Below are 17926 nucleotides of genomic sequence, written 5' to 3'. Positions count from 1 at the left end.
AAAAGATTTTCATGAGTAAAAATTGGCCGTTTCCTTAGCCACTCTTTTGCCCACAAGCGTTTGCGTTTAATTTTGTTTTCTTCTTCGCGCTTCTTTTTTATGGCGAGTGCCAAAGCGACGACAATAGCTGCGTTCTCAAACATTTTTCCGAATGACTTCACTCGCTGAGTACTTACTTCGAATGAAATTTGTGCAAACGTTTGCAACGTGTGTGTGTGCTAAATACGTGTGAATTTGCGCAAATAATTTCTTGCCGCTTTACGAAAAGTGAAACACAAATGTCTGACCGCATTACAAGGAGAGCAGAACTTTCAGCTGGTGGTAGATACATTTTCTGATGCCATAACTGCCAGTACAACAAGAAGTGTGTTTGATATTGTTTGTTATTGTTCTGCTTAGAGTGAGCGAGATTTGAGAAAAAGAAATTCACAATGCGTTAGAACGAGACAACTAGTTCTTGGCGATTAGAGATGCCAGTTCGGTAAGACATTGTAATAATAAAAGGAAAAATGGAAAAGCTGTTAAATATTAAGGTAAAAATACATAAGCAGCTTGGTATCATGGTATAGCATATTATTGTGAAATTATTAGGAAAACAACGGCCGAATTTGAATGCGGCTTGACATCGCCAAATATACCATGCCATGTTACCAAGCTGATATCATGACCTTTATTTTAGCGAAAAGTATGTGGTTGGAGAGAATCGTATATTCTGTGTAAAAGATTGAATTGTTTAAAGAGGTGTTCTTTAGCTACCAATGGCTGATGAGCCGCAAGGTAAGGTTGCTATTATATCGGCTTCAAGAGAAGACTAATATTAAGCCAGGAGGGAACGATCAGGCTGGTTCTAATAGGAAAAAAATAACTGACTGATAATCAATATGTGGAAATTTGTGCTAAAAGGGTACGAAAAGTACTACAATGTAATAACAATTTAATACTTTGTATTGGACAAACAGAATGAGCTAGACTTCTGAATATTGGAATGGTAGTCACAGATAGAATGCAGAATAGATGTACCAAAGAGTTTTTAGAAATTCCAGCTTTTATATTAGAAAAAGTCCTAAAATATTACTAAACTTCTAAAATCGTACCATAACAGATAGAATTAAAAACTTGAAATTTGGTATGAGAATCAAGATTGGAAAGTAAGTTTACTAAGTGTGCGAATTGTACTGAACGGTACTACATTTCGAACAGTTCGTTTAGGGTGAACGGATGAAGCAAACATTTTGTATTGGGGTCCTGGTTGGTGGTAGGTATGTGAGAAAGAGATGGTGCACGAAAAGTACTAAATAGTAATATATTTGGTACAATTTTGTATTAGGGGAACAGATAGTGCTTTAAATCTGGAATTTGGTATTAGGGTCGGTGTTCATGTGAATGGAGGTAGTTTCCGAAATGTGTGCTTTAATTGCACGAAATGTTCTAAATAGTACTCAATTTAGTATTGTTTGAAGGAAGAGAGCTGGAATCCTGAAATTTGATGGAATCCTAAAATTTGATGTTAATGTATGTAGTTAACATATGAAGGTGGTTTTCGAAATGTGTACTGTAATTGATTGAAAAGTACTAAGTTGTACTAAATTGGGTATTAGGAGAAGGGATAGAACTGGAATCCAGAAATTTGATATTGAGGTTTCGGTTTATATCTGAGATTGAAATATGGAGGTGGTTCTGAAATACGAGTATGTACTATAGCTGCGAAAAGTACTAAATGCTTCTCTGGTATCGGATGAAGGTATAGAGCTTAAATTGTGAAATTTACATTGCAATATATGTTGGTGTCTGGGATTGAGATATGTAACGGTTTTGCAAATGAGTACCTAAATTATACAAAAAGTACAAAATGTTAATAAATTTGGTATTGAGTGAATATATAGAGCTGAAATCCCGTAATTTGATTTTGAGGTTTTTGTTGTTATCTAGTGTTAAGATCTAGTGGTGATTTGCAAATGCGTACCATTACTGTTCGAAAAGTACTAACTTTTGGCGCCTAGGTTGGAGAGATGTAGATTGTTGTAGATATGTGTACTGAATGTTACTAAATTTGGTATTGGGTGATGGCAGAAATTCTGAAGTTTGATATTGAGGTCACTGTTTAACTATTAATTCAGTTCTATTGTATCTCCCTATCAGCACTGATTTCAGAAAAAGTGTTCAAAAACAGCAAACCCTCTTCAATTCTTTTCAATAGTCAATCGAGTATTTGAAATACAGTTTTCAGTGAAGGCATTCGATAAAGTTAATCATAAACTATCACGAACATTGCAAAGCTTAAGAACATTGGATTTACAAACAGAATCTGCAAATTGATTTTATCATATCTAAAAATAAAGCAAAAAAATTATGTTTTTAAATGCCATATTGACGAGTACTTCTAAATGTTACTAAAATGTTGATGCATGCGAACGATGTGAAAATATTTCTTAGCTATTCAGAGATATCTATCAATCAGTAGTTTCAAAATTATGTGCATCCGTTTGTCGTGTATCTAAACTCGTTACAATGCTTAATCCGGATTCATGTAATCCCTTTGTGAAGAATACAGGTAGATGCATCAACGCTTGGGAGCATTGATATGTCAAAAAAATTTAAATGTTTTTTCAAATATAAGTAGTTTTTTATATGTTTTCTTATACTTCGTCAATCGGCTATTATAATTCGCGTTTTTCAATTTTTTTTTACAAATTTAAATAATGTTTCATTCAATATTTTGAATTTCAAAATTGGTTTGACAGTTCATTGTCCCAGCAGCTGTGTCGACGCGTCTACCTATATTTTTCTACCATGATCCGCATTTATTCAGCCAGATTTCAAGTCCATATAGAATATACTCTTATACTATGATTAAAGGCATTATATCGATTTGTGTTCTTAATTCTTCCAAATTTAAATATTAAATCAACTCAAAACTAGGATTTGTTTTTGATCCAATGTTAAATCGAAATATTTTGGAATACAACACTGTGTTTGTTCCTAAAAATGCAACTGTTGTCGTCTGTGCCAAAATTGGCAGCAGTGTTCGTGTATCGTTTACTTCACTTTAAAATAAGTGTAAATAAAAACACACAAATATAAAAAATAAATTAAAAGAAATAAATAGAATGGATGCACTAAAGAAAGATCAGTATTCCAGAACTGTAAAAAATGAAGAACTAGTAGATTATTGCAGGTTCTGGAACAAAGCAAATGATTTTGATAATAATTTGTCTACGTGTTTCTCATAAACACTGGTCACCATCTGGAGAAAAGATTCTACTTTAACTTTGGGAAAAGAATATGGCTAAGCTTCGAGGAGCGAGACAAAATTCCCAAGTTTATGCAAATATTGTTGCAGAATGCTTCCAAAATTCGCAGACTACTCGTGATTATAAATTGTTCTTTTTTTTCTTAAACTAAACATATTAATCAATATATCCTTCTAATAATATATTTTATATATTGTTTAGCATCATTTGTTGACTCTCCTGTCGATAAAAAAAAACATTGAAAAAAAAAAACTTAAATTAAAATATCAATTCTTACAATTTTTAATTTTCAAACAATTAAGGTGAGAACACATAAAACGCTTAAGGGCTAAGTACATAAGAAGCTTGAAGTCATGACTAGGCATATTAATGTCAAATTATAATGGAAAACGACGGCTGGATTTTAGTGCGGCTCTGAATGAAAAATTTTTGATGTTTGTAATAATTTTTGAAAAATGCATATCATAACAACCTCCGATTGCTGTCGTATAAGAAAACTTATAAAATGTACTTATTAAAAAAAAAAAAACATTTTAACAATTTTGACATATCAATGTTCCCAAGCGTTGATGCATCTACCTATATTCTTCTACCATGGTATAAAAGCTCTACTGCATTGTAGATATGTAAAAATTTTTATTTTTTTTTTTTCAAAAATAAGTACATTTTATAAATTTTCTTATACGACACCAATCGTAGGTTGTTGATATGTATTTTTCAACAATTTTTGGAAATTAGAATTTTCATTTAAAATGTTCGATTTAAAAATTGGTTTGACAGTTCATTGTCCCAGCAGCTATGCGATGCGACTACCTGTATTCTTCTACTATAGTTTTGGTTGCAGCGAATTCAAATTTAATTGACAGATCGTGTGGTAATCAGCTGAGCTGGAAGGGGGACCTTACAGTACGTTTATATATATGAGGGTTAACCCACTGGATTTGGATTTAAATTGTCATATCCATTACTTTTACTTCAAATAAATCCTCTCAAAGTAGGTTAACCCTACAAAAAGTTCTAACGTAAACATGGCATTATACTTGGATCATGTTCTTGAATAAATAAAAAAGTGCGTATATCAGCTGACATTTTTTATCATTTTAATCTAGTCTTAACAATTCTAGTCTATGTTAAATGGGTCATCGTCATACAAAAATAGAGCTTTACACGACCGGATTTATTTTAATAGCGCATTGAAACTATTTAAAATTAACCCACTGGGTTATGATTTAATCCGGATAAAATGTTGTATCTAAACTCGCTAAAACTTTCTTTTGTTGGATTTCTGAGCACACATCCATGAAGCTATATACACACATTTGTTCCACACTGTATATGAATTTTTAACCATTTATAAAGTATCAAAAAACAAAAAAAACATATCACTTCATTAAATTCTAATCACAAAACGATAATCTTATACGTTAATGACGTTTTTAAATACACATAGGTATACAATTTGACTGAACGTAATTCCATTTTATTCTAAGTGTAAATAAAAGTATATGGATGTATGTAACCTTGTTTTCAATGACACCGTACACTGCCAATGTACTGTACCAACTAGTTCGTGGCCTTAGACATTGACCTACTGTCGCCGTATATCTCATGGCCGCGACCTTTTTGTTTTTCATTGTCATTGAAAAGCGAACGAAACGAAACCTTCAAACAACCTCTCAAGGCTTTGCTCCAATTTCCTAAGGGCAAAAGAGAACATCTCAAGGTTCTATTTGAGAATGGCATTGAGATAAATGGGTCATGACATTGAATGAGGTCATCGTAAAATGGCATTGCCTTTCTTCCACTCGAGGATGTTGCTTACACTCTGGAAGAGGAGAAGAAGTTGGATGGATGGCAAACGGAAAGAACGCAACAAAAACTTCAAAGTCGTTCGTTTGTCCGACAAACACCCGTCTTCTCCCAGATGCCGTCGGCAACGGAACGCGTAGTCGCTCGCTCCTGCTTTGTTCTGTTTTAGACGAGTCGTTCGTTGTTCATCATAGTCGTTTCGGAAGACACATGACGACGTTGGCTGCACAGCCTTACCGATATTTCTATCAGGCAATCAGCAATTAAAGCTAAGATATTTTAATTTATTCAATAGCAAATTGAGTAACCGAAAAAAGCGAGGGAAATTGTTTATCTGTAGCGGGTTGTTGGCGTTGTTGTTCTTGATGTATACAGTTTCGTTTATTCGGAAACTCGCCCGTATAAAATATACAGCAACGGGGCGGGGCGGAAGATTTGTTAATAGAGTAACAGATTGAAACTGCTTGCAGGGTTGCCAATATTTTTGAAAATTGTTTAATACACAAAATGATATCTTAATTGTGTCAAGTACTTTTAAAACAAGAAAAAATTTCTTATGTTTATTTTACAATTTTTCAGAGACTTCTTAAATTTGGGGAAACTATACGAAGGCGTGGACCTGCATATGAAATTTTTAGGCATAGGAAACAATTCGGGCGAATTATGTCGCTAAAATCATCTAAATACCGACTATTTGGAAGTATAATTTTTGCAAGGAGAGAACTGACCTACCAAGAACTCCAAATGTATAGTTTCAGCTTATTTGGTTGGCATTTTGGCAGACACCTTGAAAATACCGAAAATCTGTATTTTTGGGTGCTGTACCAATTATTGAACCTGAATCGCACAATTTATTTAAGGAAAGAACAGACTTACCGAGAACACCAATTGTCAAGTTTGGAGTGGACCCATATAGACCATTTTAAAAACCAGTTCTGAGTCTAATCTCTTTCTCTAATTGATATGAACATGTAACCAAACTAGCCTCCAGTTGAAGCTTTTCCCCATTTCAGTGAGGTTTTCTAAAATTTCCCTCAGGTATGAAAAGGAGTAAGATCTCAAATAAATATGATCGCAAAATCTCTTAAACACCCATCAATTAGTATACGAGATATTTGGTGGATTGCATGCTATTTATTCTTATACCCTCCACCATACCATGGAGGGTTTATTAAGTATATATATTCTGGATCAGCGTAAAATTTTAAATCTATTTATCGATGTCCGTCTTTCTGCTGTAATCACGCTACCTTTCGAACTAATTGAGATTAGGCTAAAATTTTGCATACATGCTTAATTTACCAGTAGGCAGGTTAAGTTCATAAATGAGCCATGTCGGTCCACGTTTTCGTATAGCCCTCATATAACGGTACCTTATTTAAATTTTCCTATTTGAAGTTCATAATAGGTATTACAGCCTACGACAAACCGAAACCGAAATTATTTCAAATTTCATATTTAAAGTTCGAAATAGGTACTACAGCCTGAGACAAAAATGTTTGTATGCAGGTCCACGCCTTCGTCTAGCCCTCCATATAACGGTACCTCCCGATATTCGGTATTTTCATTATATCAGCGACATTATTCATCGGAATCGAAATTTCGTATTGGGAGATCTTAATGGTTACTACAACCTATGGAAAAAAACTTCGTATGCAGGTCCACGTCTTCATATAGTCTCCATATGAAAGTTTTCATTTAAGTGGTAGTTTCCGGAAGATTTTTTTTTTAAATTTTTTGAAGTTCCTTTCAAATGGTGGAGGGTATTAAAAGTTCAAAATTTAGCAAAACAATTTGCATTGTGTCTAGGATGGCTGGTATTGAAAATGAGATATATCGGTCTACGTTTTGGTATAGTCCCCATATAACGGTACCTCCGATATTCGGTATTTTCATTATTTTGTTGCCACATTTTTCCACGGATTTGTCTAAAAATTGGTATTTTTAGGGTAAAATGGGTTCTAGCTCGTGTGGCGAAACCTTGTATTTATAGGTCCACGTTTTGGTATACCCCTCACATAACGGTACCTCCCAATATTCGGTATTTCGATGATTTTCGCAAACATTTTTCGACGGATTTATCTAAAAATTGGTATTTGTTGGTCATAATGGGTTCTAGCTCCGGTGGCAAAACATTGTTTGTATAGGTCAACGTGTTGGTACCGCTTGATATTCGATATTTTTATAAAAATTGGTATTTGTAGTTCATAATGGGTTGTAGCCCAGTGGCAGAACGTTGAATATTTAGTTCCACGTTTTCCTATAGCGCACATATGACGATACCCACCGATATTCGATATTTTAATAATCCTAGTCACTATTACCCACATAATTGTTTCATTTTTGGTATTTTAGAAGATTTGATACATAGCAATCCTTGAGGGAAAAAATTTTCTATAGAGGTTCCCGTTTTGGTATGGCCCCATATAACGGTCCCACATTTTTAATGAAGTAAAAAAATATCAAAAACTTAATAACAAATAAAAACTTGAGACAATAATTATAATTGCAACACAATTTTTTAAGATTATGGCGCCCAATACATTTTATACAGTCTTATACCTTTTCGACGTTTACTGTCGAAAACCTAAAAAAATGTAATACAGACCTGATCTTGCCACTTAAAGTAGGGCAAAATAATTCTATAATACGCTCTCTGCAATTTGCATCTTCCAAAAAATTATGTAATTTTAATTAATTAATTCCGTCTTGAAAATCATTTTATTTATTTCATTTCATTGCACACTTCCATTTCAATATTTTTATGAACTAGTCAACCCTATTCATATTACGTACACGAGCACACAAACACACCACCATTCCGACCTACAGTTGAAAATAAGAAACCCCAACCAATATACATTTTTATGCCATTTGTCTGCCACCATTTTGGCGGGCTCGTCGACCGTCTACCCAACTGTTGTAGCTCAACTTAACGCCTGTTACCGGTTCTCGCAATGGTCTTTTGTGGTTGGCTGTATTCATGATTGGATTGTGGAACTCTATGCCTGTCGCCGTTCGACTCAGCAGCCAACTCGATGATAACTCGTCAATTACTTGCCGGCGACGAGTAGCGTACGGGTGCTGTTATTGCAGAGCCAGCACACTACAATCCTCTAAAATAACAACAAAATATGCTACAGTTATAGTCGATTGGTCGTTTGGCCGCTGACTCTGTAGCCCAACAAAGAAATGAATTTCGAAAATTTTGTGTTGGTCGAATGGTACAATTCGTATACCAGGCGCACAAAACGCACTGGCAGTGGCCGCATTGTTACAGTTGGATGAATGCTCTTATTGGCTGTCTGCTGTTGCATTTTTCGGCTTCGGTTTGTAGTTCACTATTGATTGCTGGCTCCTCGTACGTATGGCTGGGCAAAAACAACAAACACGTACACAGAACCTCTTCAGCTGCTGACTGGTTTGTTAGCACTTGTGTCGAAGGGGGGTTTTTATTTGCTTGTGCTACAGCGCTACGGGCTGGTTATTGAGCGAGTCACAATGTGTTCTGCTGTTTTGTTTATTTTGTGTGTGAAGCGAGGTGAGGCGTCGAGTCGTTCGTTGTATTTTGGTTGGATGTGAATCAGAAGCAGCAGCAGTCAGCAAACCATGTCATTTTCTTTGAGGGGGAATGAATGGCTGGATGGATGGTATAAAATATACGATTAATTTTAACGGATAGTTGTTGGCAGTAGTGTCAGTGGTGGTGGTTGTGTTCTGTTCAGCAGCAAAATGATAAGAGTTGGGGGGGTTTGTAATTGAAAATAATAGGGCTCAACAATCAGTGACTGATTTTTGTTAACTTTTTAGCCTAGACAGCCAGTCATACTCAATCAGATCATGATGCGGATGAATGGAATGGGTGGTTGGTTGTCTAACGTGCAAATCATGTCTTCTCCATGGTACATCAAATATACGGGCCCTGAACAGTGTTTGCAAAATATTCCGACATACACTGCCTTTACACGGTGGCATTTTTATCAATTCTCTTTTAAAATTTCTGCGTAAATCTTCGCGCCTTTACACGGTGGCATTTTACGATATTAGTGCTTGGCATTTTTTCTGACATTTTATTTTATTCAGTATTTCGTATAGAGCTGTATTGTTGTGCTAATTGTTTGTAACGGATATTTATAAAGAAGTGATTTCAAATTAAATGTGTGAATCTAAAGAAGATATGATGGAAAAAGTTATTGAGGTGTTAAATATTGCAGTGCAAAGCTCAGATTTCATTAATGAGCTTGATGTCGGCATTGTTTTGGGGCTATTTGGGGCATGCTGCCCATACAGCACCAACATGAGCTCTATTGTCGATCTGGTCCACATATTTATTAAAATTATTAACTTTTATTTTAATTTCCTTTTTTTTACTTTTTAAAACTTCCAATTAATTTTCATATAATTCACTATACAATTCAATCACTAAACACATCACAATTAAAGAAACGCATCAAATATTACAATAAAGAAACGATATGAAATGTCAAAATCATAAAAAATTCGGAAGAAGCAAAAAGAGAAATGCAAAGAAAATGGCATGTAACCCTGTGCGGTGGCTTATCGTGCCAATTTTTTTCTTCTATCCTTGTTTCTCTACACCTTTTACCATCAAAAAAAAGGCATGGTTAAAAAATGTCACCGTGTAAAGGCAGTGATAGTTTTTGAAGGGTAAAACAAATTGTCCGCTTTGAAACATGATTGCCATTCAAAAAAGTGTTTTCTATATTCTCGCCATTAGTTCAATTTGGACGCCTACTTTATATTTGTTCACCCTATCAGTGACAAGGGATTGATACACAAGAAACTAATTTCTACGATCTTTAAATAGACTGATTTTTTAATATCATATCACTTTCTTGTTGCAAAATGGTCAGGCTTCATCCCATTATTTCATTGGAAGTTATTTTCAAATGTAAGAACATTATAACATTAGTTGTGTTCCAGAACCTACAAATTAGTGCTAATTCTGCTACAACGCGTTCCCGTACTCCAAAAACTAGCAAAACTTGCGCTCTCTCGAGAAAAAAGGCGCTGAGTGGTGCACATTTCTGCTTGTTTTAGCTACATGAATTTGGCCGAGGAGAAATGTGCAAATTGTAAATTTGACATTTAATTGGTAGGGCTAACAAGGTTGAAAAATGTATTGATACATTTCAATGTTCGCGCGTCACAACAAATGTAAAGAAAAAAGATAAACTTAAAAACTAAAGAAAAACTAATATTTGTCGTGCAAAAAACAAAAAGAGAAAATATGGAGCAACTGATGTATTCACTTTTGAATGATTCCAGGAGTGAAGAGGACTGGCTGAATGAGGAATGAGACGAAGAAAACGTATTGGAAAACAGTGCAAAATTAGTGAAAGGTAAATTGAAAAATAAAGTTTAAAATCAAAGATGTTCGCTTATTACTGCGAACATTTTCTTTTTATTTTTAGGTTGGCTGTCTTCCCAACTTGTAGCATTAAGTCTTCTAGCAGACTTAACATTAATTTAACCGGCGCCTCCAACCATGTCAGCTTCTCCGGGGTTGGGATTTGAGAAAACTCCACCTCTAAATACTCTTCAACGCATTCTGAAAACAAAACTTTCTAAATAAACAGCATTCAAAAATAATTATTAATTTAAACTTATTTTCAATACTCATTTTTTTTAAATTTTGGCGTCCATTTCTGTAAGGTTTCACCAGTCCGATTTAGACTGTTTTCTTTTGGAATTTTGAATGTTGACATTTTATCGCATTTCTGCTCATTTTCCGTTCCTTTTTTTTTGAGCACACCTAAATGAGAATGACATTTCGTACTGTTTTCTCTTCTGCTAGTTTTACTACTAAAAAAGTACTGGAACACAACTATTGCTGTAAGAAAATTATACACCATGCCTTAACATTAAAACAAGTAAAAAAGCAGTAAGTTAGGCCGGGACGAATTTTTAATAACCTCTACCATTTGGAACAAAATGAGCAATTCTCAAAAACAATTGAATCCGTTAAAAATTAAATACCAAATGTAGCTGTTATATAAAAATCAATGAATATTGTAGCTTAAATCATCAAAATACCGGGAGGTACCGTTATATGGGGGCTACACGAAAACGTGGACCTACACACACAATTTTCAGTCTTAGGCTGTAGTATTCATTATGAACTTGAAATACTAACTTTGAAACCATTCCGGTGAATAATGTTCCTAAAATCATCAAAATACCGAATAATGGGAGGTACCGTTACATGAGGGCTATAAGAAGACGTGGACCTACACACATAATTTTCTGTCTTAGGCTGTAGTATCCATTACGAACTTCAAATACTAAATTTGAAACCATTCCGGTAAATAATGTCCCTAAAATCATCAAAATACCGAATATCGGAGGGTACCGTTATATGAGGGCTATAAGAAGACATGGACATACACACACAATTTTCTGTCTTAGGCTGTAGTATACATTTCGAACTTCAAATACCAAATTGGAAACCATTCCGATAAATAATGTCCTAAAATCGTCAAAATACCTAACATCGGGTGGTAACGTTATATGGGGGCTACACGAAGACGTGGACCTACATGGCCCATTTTTAATACCATAAGTCCTGCAGACATGATATACATTTGAGTAATTTTTTTTTTCAATCTACTTCATTTCGTTCGGAAGCTAGAGTGATTTCCACAGACGGACGGACATCGCTAAATCGACATAGAATTTGCTGATCAAGAATATATATACTTTGTGGGGTCTAAAATGTATATTTCGAGGTGTTACAAACGGAATGACAAAGTTAATATACCCTCCATACTATGATGGAGTCTATAAAAATATATAATACTTTATGGATGTCTACCGATATATTTGTGATATTTTTTTTGATATATCCATGGTAGAAGAATATAGGTAGACGCATCGACGCAGCTGCTGGGACAATGAACTGTCAAACCAATTTTGGAATTGAAAATGTTGAATGAATTTTTTTTTTAAGTTTGAAAAAATTGTTGAAAAAGGCGTTTTATATCAAAGTCCGAATGCCGTCGTATAAGGAAACATATAAAAATCTACTTACTTTTGAAAATACATTTAAAAATTTTTGACATATCAATGCTCCCAAGAGTTGATGCATCTACCTGTATTTTTCTTGTCAAATTATATTTTTTCGATGAAAATAGGGCTCGCTGTGATCGAAAAAGTACACATGTACTTTACTCATGTATCTTACAACTGAAATGTCGCCCATGTATCACACGATGTGTGCAAATACTAAATATTGTAAATTTGACACCACATATGTGAAAAAAAACATATGGTCTGATAAAGCTTATAAATCAATTTCGAATATTCATTTATAAAGCTACACGCACACAAATGTCTTCTTGCTGTAACCACTGTGTCTCCATTTAATAAGCCACCAATGTAATTTGATAGCCAGCCTTACTGGAATAAGTGTTGCATGGGATGTAGCGTTGTTGTTGTTGTTGTCATGCCAACTGTCAATTGAGCCACTACACTACACACTGTTTTACTGACCAACCGTCGTTGTGCGCTGTTGTTACACACAGGAATACACAGCGCGTTGGTTTTGGGGGTTTGGGTAAAATCAGTTGATGATTGGTTTGTTTTAAGGTTGGTTCTTTTTCGTTCGTTCGTTGATTCATTTTGTTCTTGTTCTTCTTACTCTGAACTCCTTTCTAGCAGAACAGAACTAACCAACAACCTCCGTACTTACCTGTGGCTGCATTTAGTAAAACTTTTGTTTGTATGTTTTGTAGGCCTCCTAATTTGTGTGTGTTTTTTTTGTAATAGTATCCACACCCCAAATGGAAAGAAAGGAAGGGGAGGGGAGTTGGTATAATTTTAATTGTTTTATTTGCTCGTTTTAATTGGTTGATGCGTTATCCACAAGGAACATAATTAGCGAATACTAATTCGGATATGTAATTGAGGGCTAACATGGAAATTCGTAGCAGAAATTACATTTAAAATTCGATATTTAATGCATGGAAGTAGTTTTCAAAAGGGCAAAAAACTATAAAAGTATTTTGCTAACAGGAAAATATCTGAGGTTTTCTGCTAATGAAAACACTTAATATCGTCACACTACATTCCGCTCTCCGCAAAATACTTACACCATTTATATGCTGAGGTCCTGTTTCTGTGTGACTATAAGAAAGTAAAAACAATAGAAAAACACCACTTGATTTTTTAAACAAAAGTCAAAATTGGTTTTATTTTGCATATATCGACATTTAGAAACAGGTCCATAAGTTAAAAAAGCATTGCTTTTCAATGACTATTCTCGGAATAAAGAATATATAGGTATTTTCAATAACACGCAGACTGTACCTCATCTTCTTTTAATCCACAACATTGACCATCAACAAAAATGTTTATTCGTCCAAGTCTTTGCTTTGCGGTTTAATGTTGTGTTTTAACTGGCCCATTTGATTTGTTGCAATACTACTTGTCAATGCTGTCCGATCATCAAGCCAATAAAAATGAGGGGGCGGGTTGGATTAATGCTCAATTGCATACGAATGGCTTTGGATTTTCTTGTGTGTATACAAATGCTCAGACATATAAGTAGTATATAATATTGCACGAATTAAATAATACGAATTTCGTGAAAAATTAATTTGGGGTAAATAATTGGATTATTTAAGTAGATAAATTCTATATATAGAGATAAATTCTAATGCCGAATTTGCTACCTATTTTTGACAGCCAAAGTTTAATATGGGTTAATTAAAGCTGGCAATCATAGTATTATTTTTTACATGGCCAAATTAACCCTATTGTAGAATTAGGAATGAAAGCTCGTCCAAATACACATTTTTTTTTCAAAATTCAAAAATTTTCAAAATTATTTCTCACCAGGGGCTAGATTCTTGTTCTATGAAAATATTCTAATATTCTAATATTCTTGTTCTATGAAAATATTAAATGAAAAATATTTCCTTAATAAAATTTTTCATTTGACATTACTTCTTTTTATAAAAAGTTTTCATTTCAGATTTTCATAGAACAATAATTGAGGCCCAGTTCTATATTTGTCAGAAATTATCATAAATCCATTGTAAGGGGTGATTTTTTAACTATTAATATTTCTGGCAACGCTGGTTGAAACAGCTCACGCACGCTTCGCATTCTGTTTAAGTGTTAAACGTCTACATAATTTATCCTATAACTTTCAAGGTCCCACTACTTTGTCACCGAAAAGTCTACCTTAAAATTTTAGAATCGTTCAACAGTTCGTGTTAGGATTTTTTATACCATACCTCCACCATACATAGTATGGAGGGATATATATTTATATATATTTTTGTTCCTTGGCTATTTCCTTGCGGCTATTTTACCCCCTGGAAAAGAATATCTATATAGGTCTACGATGTCGTATATCCCCCATATAACTTTTCCTCCAGATATTCGGTATGTTGATGATTTAAGACACATGGAATGGAATAGTCTAAAAATCTACACAAGGAGTTCCTTCTGAGTACTTAACCCCCTGAAATAGAATTGTGTATATAGGTCCACGATATCGTATAGCATCCATATAACGTTACCCCGAGATATTCGTTATTTCCAGGATTTTCGCGACATTTGCTTTAAATTTTGTATTTGAAGCTCGTAATGGGTACTACAAGCCATGACGGAAAATTGTCTATGTAGGTCCACGTCTTCATATAGCCCCCATACAACGGTACCTCCCTTTATTCGGCTTTTTGATGATATTATCGACATTATTAACCGGAATTATTTCGAATTTCGTATCTGAAGTACTACAGCCTATGACAAAAAATTACTTATGTAGCATCACGTCTTCGTATAGCCCCCATATAAAGGTTTTCATTTGAGCGGTTTCTTCCGAATGGTGGAGGGTTTAAAAAGTTCTGCTCGGCCGAACTTATTTGCTTTTTTACTTGTAAGTACCCAATATCCACAATCTATTTAGTCTGACAACAGTTTTTAATCAAATCTTCATACATCGTACCATGACAAAACCAAAAAGAAGAATTGTTCCTGAATAGAATAAAGGTAAAGGCGATAATAAATAAAACGCATATTTGACTGGCTTAAAGCTGGGAATACATAAAGCGCTTATTTGGCTGGCTTAAGTCATCGGCTGGCTTCTTCGAAAATGAACAAAGGAGACTAGGGCCAAAATCGAACTAGGTCAACCTAAAACTCCTTTGTTCATCTACGAAGAAGCCAGCCGATGACTTAAGTCAGCCAAATATGCGCTTTATGTTTTTCCAGCCTAAAGCTGGGAATACATAAAGCGCTTATCTGGCTGGCTTCTTCGGAAATGAACAAAGGAGCCTAGGGCCAAAATCGAACTAGTTCAACCTAAAACTCCTTTGTTCATTTACGAAGAAGCCAGCCGATGACTTAAGCCAGCCAAATATGCGCTTTATGTATTTCCAGCCTAAGTCATCGGCTGGCTTCTTTGTAGAGGAATAAAGGAGTTTTAGGTTGACTTAGTTCGATTTTGGCCCTACGCTCCTTTTTTCTTTTCGACTTAAGCCAATCAAAAAACTTTTTATCAACTCTCACCTTTAAGCCAGTAAAAAAAGCGTTTTGTGTATTCTCACCTTATGTATTTATTGTTTTGAAAAAGAAAAACAAAATATGTGCAGTATCAATGATTGGAAGAAACGGGGCTCGCATTATAGATATTAACCAGTTTTGGCATGGAATTTAAAGATTGAACAGTTTGGATCATATTTGTCAAGGAAGGTCGGTGAATTTCATTAATTTTTTGCGCTATTTACCTGGTTTTAAAAATAAGGAAAATACCAAATAATTTTGACAGGAAGCGGGTATAGCCTAAGGCTGGAAATACATAAAGCGCATATTTGGCTGGCTTCTTCGTAGATGAACAAAGGAGTTTTAGGTTGACCTAGTTCGATTTTGGCCCTAGGCTCCTTTGTTCATTTCCGAAGAAGCCAGCCGATGACATAAGCCAGCCAAATAAGCGCTTTATGTATTCCCAGCTTAAGGGTGCAAGTACATAAAGTGCTTGGAGTCGTGGCTAGTCAAATTTTGTGACATTTCATAAATGGATTACAGAGCCGCACTAAAATCCTGCAGTCGTTTTCCATTATAATTTGACATTAATATGCCTAGCCATGACTTCAAGCTTGTTATGTACTCGCACCTTAAAGGGCTAAGTACATAAGAAGCTTGAAGACATGGCTAGGCATATTTTGTGACTTTTAAGAAAGAAATTACAGAGCCGCCCTAAAATCCTGCCGTCGTTTTCCATTATAATTTGACATTAATATGCCTAGCCATGACTTCAAGCTTTTTATGTACTTGCACCCTAAGAGTTTTATTTCTGTAGTTTTACGAATATGTTCCATGGTACAATAAGGAGGTAGAACAGCTTCGTAAAACTACAGAAATAAAGCCCTGAGGCTATGCCCGCTTCCTGTCAGACTAATTCACAATTATAAACAACAATTTGTTTTCATTTTCTCATATTTTAACTCATTTTTAAAATGAGTTAAATAGCGAGAAAAATTAATGAAATGCCTGGACTTTCTCTCAAAAATATGATCCAAACTGTTCAATCTTTCAATTTCATGACTAAACTGGTTAATAGTTTTGATGCGCGAGCTGCAATCTACATGTCTTCCAATCATTGGGTTTCAAAACAATAAATACATACATACAGGGTTGCCCATATTCGACGGACCCATGTTTTTTTGGGCCCAGACGAGGGAACAAATGCAAATCAATGCGAATACTCCGTTGTAAAGTGGACCGAGCCATGCCCAACTGCTGAGAACGGAGTTTTTAGGATGTTCTTGGGGACCTCTCAACCCTGGCTCGTACGGCAGCGATATTCTTGGACGATCGCCTTGGTCGACTTTTATATGGCCTCTTCGGATTAGAAAGAGCCTTACCAGTCGAAAATTTTTCGTATAAACGCTTAATGGTCAGAGCGCTCGCGTGGCGTGTATTGGTTCATGGTAAAAATCAGCTTGGACTGACGCTTCAAACGCGGTATGTCATTAAGCGATGTGATATCTCTGTCAAAAGTTATGGCGTTGCCAGATGGGTCCGTCGTATATGGGCAACCCTGTACACAAAATTGGCAGAAGTCGAGCACACTTAGAAAAAAATTGTAATCAGCTGGTAGCTCTACCTTACCTTTTTATTGTACCTTGATATGTCCTACCTTCCTATTGTACCTTGGGAGAGAGTACATAAATGGCTTTATGGCTGGCTTCTTCGTAAAAGATCGTGGCAATAAAAAAGTCATATTAATAACAATTATCATAATTGGCTGATGAAAATTCATTTGGAAGTAATAATTGTTATAACTGCCAATGTAATAACTTTGATATATTTGTTTTGAACCGAAAATCCTTGTACGGTGGGACAACAAGGAGAATACATAATAATGATTGGTCAATATTCAGCTGTTATTTCAATGCTATTGGCAGAGCAAAAATTTTTGTCCTCATTGGCAAATGGTGTGGAGTGTAGGGACGGTTTTAGTGTGGGTATGGTGTAATCGATATAAATTACAAACTAACGCGAGTGTGTGTGTGTGTCCAAATGTATGATGTACAATTTTGTGTATCGATTTGCAACATGCATTATTGGCATTATTTTTCTGTTCCAGAACTGCGTGAATATAAAAGTTTTTACTACGGTAACCATTTTTCCTGTGATATGATATCGAATATATTTGCAAAACTAGCATATTGTTCCAGTTTCTGAATCAAAGCATATATTTGTATCTCTATTATGCAGATTAATCCATACTATCAGGATTTATTGCTTAATCCGGATTTACCACTTACTTTACCTTACTACCGGATTTATTTTAAATCCGGTGTGGAATCTACATACTAACGGAAAACATCGAT

At 34.9% G+C, this 17926-nt stretch overlaps 1 long non-coding RNA gene across 3 annotated transcripts; it reads left to right on the top strand.

Annotated features, from left to right (window-relative positions):
• Positions 1-8291: 8291 nt before the first annotated feature.
• LOC109612895 (uncharacterized) lies at positions 8292-10680 on the top strand. 3 transcript variants are annotated; one of them, XR_009342591.1, is made up of 4 exons: positions 8762-8810; positions 8871-8962; positions 10181-10423; positions 10496-10680. It is a non-coding gene; the product is annotated as an uncharacterized LOC109612895 (long non-coding RNA). The 3 variants fall into 3 exon arrangements; XR_009342592.1 differs by lacking the exons at positions 8762-8810; positions 8871-8962 and adding an exon at positions 8292-8710; XR_009342590.1 differs by having other exon boundaries at positions 8742-8962.
• The last annotated feature ends 7246 nt before the right edge of the window (positions 10681-17926 follow it).

This window comes from Musca domestica, unplaced genomic scaffold (genome assembly GCF_030504385.1).
Source record: "Musca domestica strain aabys unplaced genomic scaffold, Musca_domestica.polishedcontigs.V.1.1 3, whole genome shotgun sequence".
Lineage (NCBI taxonomy): Eukaryota > Metazoa > Arthropoda > Insecta > Diptera > Muscidae > Musca > Musca domestica.
The sequence above is the reverse complement of the archived record's forward strand: the minus strand, read 5'-3'. Positions and strand labels throughout refer to the sequence as shown.